At 43.9% G+C, this 7950-nt stretch overlaps 1 non-coding gene across 1 annotated transcript; it reads right to left on the reverse strand.

Annotated features, from left to right (window-relative positions):
• Positions 1–1386: 1386 nt before the first annotated feature.
• Positions 1387–1568, reverse strand: LOC119437855 (U2 spliceosomal RNA). Its single transcript, XR_005189559.1, has one exon. It is a non-coding gene; the product is annotated as a U2 spliceosomal RNA (small nuclear RNA).
• Positions 1569–7950: the final 6382 nt, after the last annotated feature.

Genomic DNA, 7950 nt, shown 5'->3' on the forward strand with positions numbered 1-7950 from the left:
TGTCAGACGGCGGAACATTTCCGCTGTCTTTCTCACAATATTAGAGCCCGACTTGCAGTTCGGAGCGAAGCAGTAAGTCTCCTTGGTGGTCTTCTTTGGTGGAGTAATGCCGCCGCTAATCTCGTCGGTCATTTTTCTGACCTGGAGCATTCCACATCGCTTAGGAACTTGCAAACAGTACCAGTCGAAGCTCTTCAAATTTGAAACTGACACGAACAGACGACATACAACTATGCCAATACGGGCTTTTTTTTTTTTTCCTCGCCGCCTGCCACCTGTAGCAGACGACGCGCGCTGCGGAACCGTTCTACTGACCGCAGCGCCAATTTTGCGTGATGACGCGGAGAAGCGGTGAACTACGCTCCAGACGCGCCGGTCGGCACACCTACCCATCTAGCCACTGTAGTTCAGGCATCCCGCGACATAACATGGACGTGGCATTCTCTGCTGCTAGCCATTTCAAGTGCGAGTTTAGCGAGCCAGTAACACCTGCGCAGCACTACGTGATAGCGGAACTACTGAAACTCGAAAGCCCGCGGCGCATAATCGAGCGAAAACGAAACCTTTGCACCAATCATGTCGTTATCAAGGGCAATGCCAAAAAGTTATTTTTTTAAATAATCTAATAGAAGTAGACAAGTAGCATTTTCTTCCGTGTTATAATCGAACGAAATGATCCAAGTGGTTGATTAATAGTGACATTATATTTTTGAGAAGTGCCTTCGTCATCGGGTAAGTACCTGAATGTCCCTGGGGAGTCTCTTATCGCGTCCTGCATTTACCTCAATTTCTCGATTACTAAAGCTCTGTTCACGATTATATTGACGCCTCAGACGTTCTAGAGCATTGCTCTATCACTTTAGCTTGACTTTTTATTTGCCTTTAGTGTCCCTTTAAGGAACGCACGAAGAACGATGGAAGGAAAAATGTGAGGCCTAACATTAAGAGACAGGAAGGGAGCGGTGTGGATCAGAGAGCAAACGGGCATAGCCGATATTCTAGCTGACATTAGGAGAAAGAAATGGAGCAGGACCGGCCATGTAATGCGTAGGGTAGACAACCGGTGGACCGTTAGAGTTACAGAATGGATGCCAAGAGAAGGGAAGCGCAGTCGAGGATGGCAGAAAACTAGGTGGGGTGATGAAGTTAAAAATTTGCAGGCCCAAGTTGAAACCAGCTAGCGCAAGACAGCGGTAATTGGAGATCGCTAGGAGAGGCCTTCGTCCTACAGTGGACATGAATATAGGCTGATGATGATGATTATTATTTTCCATGAAAACATAATTATGCACTGGCAAGTTGTTTATGACATTTGCCTAACGATTGCAATAATTACAGCGAAGCTGTATATGGCTAGTTTCCAGCGGATCGATGTTCGTAGACCAAAAACGGTGGGCTGATGTGGAAGATAGTGCAATACTGGGCCGATCCGTGGCGGAGGTGAACCAGGCTTCAAGCACTCCGCCAACTTGCAAAAATAAGTTGAATATCTTAGGTCCAAATACAACCCGTATCAGATATTAAGCTGATAAGAACAGATACTGCACTTTGACCCACGTCGGTCATGTCTACGTTCGCACTACTATAAACACGTGTTCGCCATCCCGCGTACTCAAACTATTGCCTACCAATGTGAGTGTCTTCTGCCTCCTGGCGTCCTGCTCTACGTAGGCTCCTTTCCTCAGTTCTGCTCTGACTGTGAAATGGGTAGGCCGCGTGTTGTACGCTCTGAAGAAGAACAGCGTGCCTACCAAGAACGACGCCGTGAGCAGAAAAGGGAATGGGCGTGGCGACGGCGGAAGGAGACCACCGATGATGAGCGGGCCACGGACACCAGCGTGCTGCAGGCCACGACCGCGAGACGGAAATAAATGCGAACCATTTATGTGGCCCCGATCCCGCAAACTTGGAACGTGTTCACCGGAGCAACGGTCAATCACCACATACACAACTGCGCTGCTCAACCGCCTTCCCAGAGTGGAATGGCACTGAATTTTTTGCATTGAGTGCACTACTCCTGTATAGTGTTCTCGCTGTTACGTGGTCTCTATATATATATATATATATATATATATATATAGATGCAAATACTGTCTGCGATTGACCGGCTGCCTCCTTTAGTATTATTTCCAACATCACGATTGGCTCACACCTTGTCTTGGGAACAGCTACAGCTATAGCCTATCAACCTACGTGAGGTTGAACACCAGGTTTCATTTTCACCAATTTGGTTTACCTGCTTTTGGACAGTGATCTCGTTACTCAAGTTATGATAACGCTTACCCTAAGCTCAGCTACAAGAAAGAAACGTCATAAAATACGTTGTTGTCGCCCTTTAAAGCATTAATCAGTTAAGTAATCGAAATGTTACAAGTGAACCAACCGGTCTAATGAGTTCATATATGCATAATAAACAAGCAAAACACAGAGAAACGAATTCGTAGAAATCGATATGAATGAACACTTACAAAAACTGAAATTTGGACGAGTTTGTAAGAATTCATACTTAAAGCGCAAAAAACGAGGACACAAGAAGGAAAACCAGCACTTGGCCTTTCTGGTGTTCCTTCTTGTGTGTTCGTTTTTTGCGCTTTAAGTCAAGAATGAATGAACAACCAAGCTAACATCGCAAAAATGTCCAATCGATTGCTAACTGCTTATTTTATTCTTACTGTCAGGCCATTTGTGGAACATTTTCAGTCTCGTAGTTGGTACTGGCTACTAGTACAGCACCAATCTCCCGAGTACTTACTTATTGTGCAGGTGCGCAACATTGAGGTGCGATTGTGGACGTTCGTGAATTGCATGTGCCCATCTAATGGCCAAACCGAATTTCTGTAGCAACCTTGCGCGCTATAACAATGAGACTAACGACACATTTCTGACAAATACGAATCACTGAGGGACGTGGAATGGCTTCAGGCTAAATTGGCAGATTCTGTGAACATAGTTTATTTATTTCAAGAGAAATCATTATATGCCTTAATGGTTGGCATATATCAACGCCATTGTCATCTCTCCTTATACATGTAGATATGACTGCCGAAAGAGTCCCACTCAACAAAGAAGGCTCTACACATTAAGTACCGGCTCATTATTCTTCGTATATAGGAGCCTCATAACGCTGGCATTCTGATGCAATCCATGTTCCCTAGAAGCTACCAGCTTCAGTTTGTGTGATAGTCAGGCAGATTGGCTTGCAATTGGAACATCAGTGTAGCGTTGAAAAAATGCTTGCCGCTTCTGAGGTATTTCCAGTGAAAGTGACACGTTAGTTATTTTAAAAAGTTTACTTGTTAAACTTGGTTCTTGTGAACATCGCGTTGAAACGGAGACTGTTCTTCATGAAACCTACTTTCTTTACTCCATTGATCAGATTGTTATCGTAGCTTCAATTCTAAACAAAGTGGAAGTGAGATAAATTTCTAGCATGCAGCTAGAAAACGTTTAGGTGGAACTTCTCGCTCGAAATAAGCCCCATAACTCTGATTACCAGGAGCTACTTCTAACGAATTGTCGATCCTGCCCGTTGCTGCTGGCTGCCAAGAAATTTGCTGCACCGGTTGCGGCCTCACTGCGTGTTCCAGCAGGCTTCGAGCTCGACCTCAGCAGAGCGACTTTCGCAGTTCTCGTTACATTCATTGGCCTTGGCGAACCGAGTGCTCTGTTCGTGTGGTAATGGACCAGTCGGCGCAGGGCGTGCCGTAATCGGCTCTCGGTTCCCTTTCGACAGTCGGTCGGATTCATGCATAGCAAATACGCGTCTGATGGCACCGTGTGCCTTAATGAACCACTCCCCGCCAGTTATTGGCAGCTGTCTCGTTGCATGCATTGCCTTCAAACACGGCTCTCTGGGATGTTGCCTAGCCCGAACGAGTGCAAGGCTTTACTTCGGTCGCAAACTTCGCACATGGAAAGTCCTTAGGATTCACGCGTTCCGGCATATTGGGTCGATTTCTGAGCGGTGCACAGTACGCATTTTAGATAGCTTCCATTGGGCGGTGTTTTTCATCAAAGTCATCAGCGTTAAACACTTACTTTCTGCGCAAACTACATGAGCGAACCATTTGCACGTAGAATGGACGTGCACTTTTGCTCTGAGCGCAAGAACTGCTGTTCTCTTCAAATTTCCTTGCGGAAAAGCCACAGGGGCTCTGTTGTAGTTTGTTAGTAAGACTGGATATTCCGCAATGGATAACAGAAGTCTGCATCTGAAAAATCACAGCTAAACAGCGTAACAAAATTTACTATAAGAAAAAGTATCATGCGGGATAAAAAATTATAACACGACTTCTTTATCTTCCGAGTTACTTGACCAGCCGTGAACTATGAGTAAATATTACACGAATCACGTGACATGTTACGCAAAGTATACTATAGCTTCTCACTGTCACCGAGTGGTCTCGTATAATTTGATGATCTGGACATGCCGTGACAGACAAACTGATAAAAAATAACAATAAGGCAAATGAGACGAAAAGAACAATAAAAATAAAAAAATGACTATAGAGAAGAATAGAGAAGTTGAGCTGTACACGGATATCATGACTCTTTAATAAAAACTTAATTATTTATGAGGCGCGCCTAAATAGGATTGCAATTGCAGTAGCTGTTTGACCTGGACAATAGTTATGAACAAGAGGCTCGGTGAAAATACATTTATGGAAGCGGCGTGCGAGCAATTTCAGTAAACAAGCGCATTATCTGCAACAAATAAGGTGAACCTAACGCTGCAGCATTTGTGCCGTCCTTCCTCGCTCTCGTAGCCATCAATTCCGATGATTGTGAGCCGCGGGGCACGATCTCCAGCGTGTACTCACCGGCAATCTTCTCTTTGTTAATGCTTAAAAAAAAGCAATGCTTAAAAAACCCCGGATAAGCAACCTTGTTAAATAAATAACTATGTTTTTTTTTATATGAGCTGTACTAACAGATTTCTGGCACCAAATACGCACTGTGTCATGCAACAGTGGTATCAGACGATGACAAACTTGCACTGCTACAAGTTATAGGCTGCTTCACGCCATGAACATATCGCTTTTTCAGTCTTGCCCACTTCCACTTTCTTCCAATAAATCAGCACAGTCGTTCCGGCTTTTGTGCGCAGCAGGAGTTAGCCTCAGATGAATATGAAACATTCCTTAGTGAGTGCTATAATCCATAAACGTACAGAATGTCAATCTCTCGAGGCAGAGGAAAGTTTGCTTTATAAAAATAAACTGTGCTCTTGATGACGTATATTTGTTGTAATGAGGATATTTAGTTATCATTAGTTCTATCACTGCGTTATTCTGTAGAAAACAAAACCAACAGCCAAGAAACCTGCAAGAGCAGTAAAGATGGTAGTGCTGTCCTGCTTATGAGCTATTCGGCAAAAAAGCAGCAGCCCCTAGCAGCCACGGTCAGGGAAGTCTGGGAGGGTTCGTAAAGAACGCTTCACTTAAATAAAGACAGAAGAAAAAAAGCCCTGTAAGGTTGATTCTCAGGAATGAACTAAGCAGTACGGAACCCGGACAGCAACAATTGTTCATTGCGAAAGGTATAATCAGCATTTGTAGTCTATAGTAAATATACAAAAAAATGCTACATTAGGCTGTAGCAATTTTCCGTCTGATCTTGTCTATTTCACTTAGATGCTGCCACGCCCCCAAATACTTTTGTTGATTTTTCCTCTGCTTGTGCGGCCTGCAACGATTTATGCTTGCCTTAGCAAACATAAACGTGGCGTTCATTGGTGTCGTCGTGCAATTGCGTGTGTCCTTTATTCCGTTTATGGCCTTACAGATAAAAGCGATGTCAGTGCTTAACACAAAAGAAGGCTTCCTTCGATGAAATATTCAATTACTGCGATGATATGATAGGCCCGTCAATGCGCTTGCGGGCAACCCCGTCAGGCTTCATAATGCTTTGCCGACAGCGTTACGCCTATGGTCATTAAGGCTGCTAACAGAGCGCAAGATCCATTATATTGGCTTACAATGAACGACCGTGCCCGTATTCACGTTCCTAATGGATCGTCCAGCCTACAGAATGTAGGTGATCTATAAGTTTCGATCAGGCTATCTTGCAGTTGAAAAATCATTTTCTCAGTCGGCGGCAATGTGGAAGCTCGCGCGCTACGTTGTACCCACTGGATTCAATATTCTCCATTGTTCCCAACCTCGGGGATTCCTCTCTCTCTTGGCACCGTGCCGAGCCTCGCATTTCTCGATACTTTACCGGATTCTGAGTCTCGTCGATCACTTACGTGCATAGCAGGAAAATATTTACCTGCTGGCAAGCCAAATCAGCCTTCTATGAGCAGCGGTCACTTGAGTAGCACGTTTAAGCATTCTTCGATTCCCATTTATTTGTTGCTCCAATTAGAAATAAGTATAATTAGAATTTACTCATGAACACAATGATCGGGAGGTCACGGAGAAACACTCGGCAAGATAATGAAAGCGCTGAAGAGACGAGTTTTTGAACAATGAAATCCGTGGCCGTTTTTCAGACTCGCCAAGCAGATAAATAAGCCACCCACTTCATTCAGGTCATGCACTTCGTGTACTGAGCGAGGTTGGTAAAAAAACGAAGGAATTGCGAAAAAAAGCTTCAACGAGGAGAACGGCGGGGGTTTATTTTTTTCATCGCATCACATATATATAGATGCTGACAGACGTACATTCTGGCGAGTTCAATTCCCCATCATCTCGCATTGTTGCAGCCGAAACATTTAACATACATCAACAGCGACAGCACGACATTTCAAGTCGAAAAGGTATGGTTCGATGCGTTATGAGGGAGCAAACTTTGAGCGGCGACGAGGTATAGTTGCATCAAAAGCAAAAGACAAAAGAAAACAGAGGAAAATCGGGCGGCTACCAGTTGAGATGAAAAGAACCGGCCCCCAGAGAGTCACGTTCAACTTATATATTGTAACGTTAACTATCACCAGTGTTGCCGACAAGTTAAAACGTGTTAAGTTATAAGAATTGCTTTCACCCACAGTGGCCGACTATAGGTAATGACTCCGGTCAGGCACCTGACAGAGAAAGCGGCAGCCGGTTTCTCTGGTTTGCGGATTTGCATGGTTCACGTGCGTTCTGCTTCTGCAGTTCGATGCACCGTTTGCTCTTCACATCAATTCAACTTCGTTACTGTATTTGAAATACGAGAAATGCAGGGAGCAGGGACAAAAAAAAGGCTTGTCGATTGACAGCTTGGCAGGATCATTGTACTCTTATATGCAGATACTAGCTGCAAGTGCAGCTAATACTAGCTGCTAACAGTAGTTAAAAATTTAACAAAGCGTAAAAAACGTCCACACTAACAAAAGAGGCAAACTGGCACCACTAACAAAATACAAAAACGTGAACATGTAAGGAATATGCCACCTGCCTTTTTCTTTCTTTCTTCACTTCCTTTTTTTTTGTTTTCCTTTTTTTTTTTCAGTCCGAACATATTTTTTAAAGATTGTCTGGCACAGAAACCGCTAATTCACCTTTTCAGACGCATTGATGAAAAAAGTGAACTTTTATATTCACGACAAAACGCAATGACCAGGAAGCTACTTAAAAAAATGAACTAAGCTTTATAATTAGAGCGCATCTGGCAATTGCGAAATGAAGCCAGCCGTATAGTTAAATCATGTTTTGTTAGCAGAAATTGTAAGTATAGCAGCACTTTTGAAATATCCGGCCTAAAGTGGCCTACGAAATCAATACGATGAGCAACACGAGAATAAGGGGAAAGCAGGAGCAACGTTTCGACAAGTGGGCTTGTCGAAACGTTGGCCCCTGCTTTCACCTTGTTATCGTGTTGCTCGTCGTCTTGAATTTTCATCTCCCGCATTCTCCGTGTCCTCCATGGATTTCTACGAAATCAACAGACATTCTAGCGAAGAGTTTCTCAAAGGTGTGCATCAAGCAGTTAAGGTGACATTTCGGAGGCTTATAACTCGAAAATGGC

Source organism: Dermacentor silvarum, chromosome 1 (assembly GCF_013339745.2).
Source record: "Dermacentor silvarum isolate Dsil-2018 chromosome 1, BIME_Dsil_1.4, whole genome shotgun sequence".
Classification (NCBI taxonomy): domain Eukaryota; kingdom Metazoa; phylum Arthropoda; class Arachnida; order Ixodida; family Ixodidae; genus Dermacentor; species Dermacentor silvarum.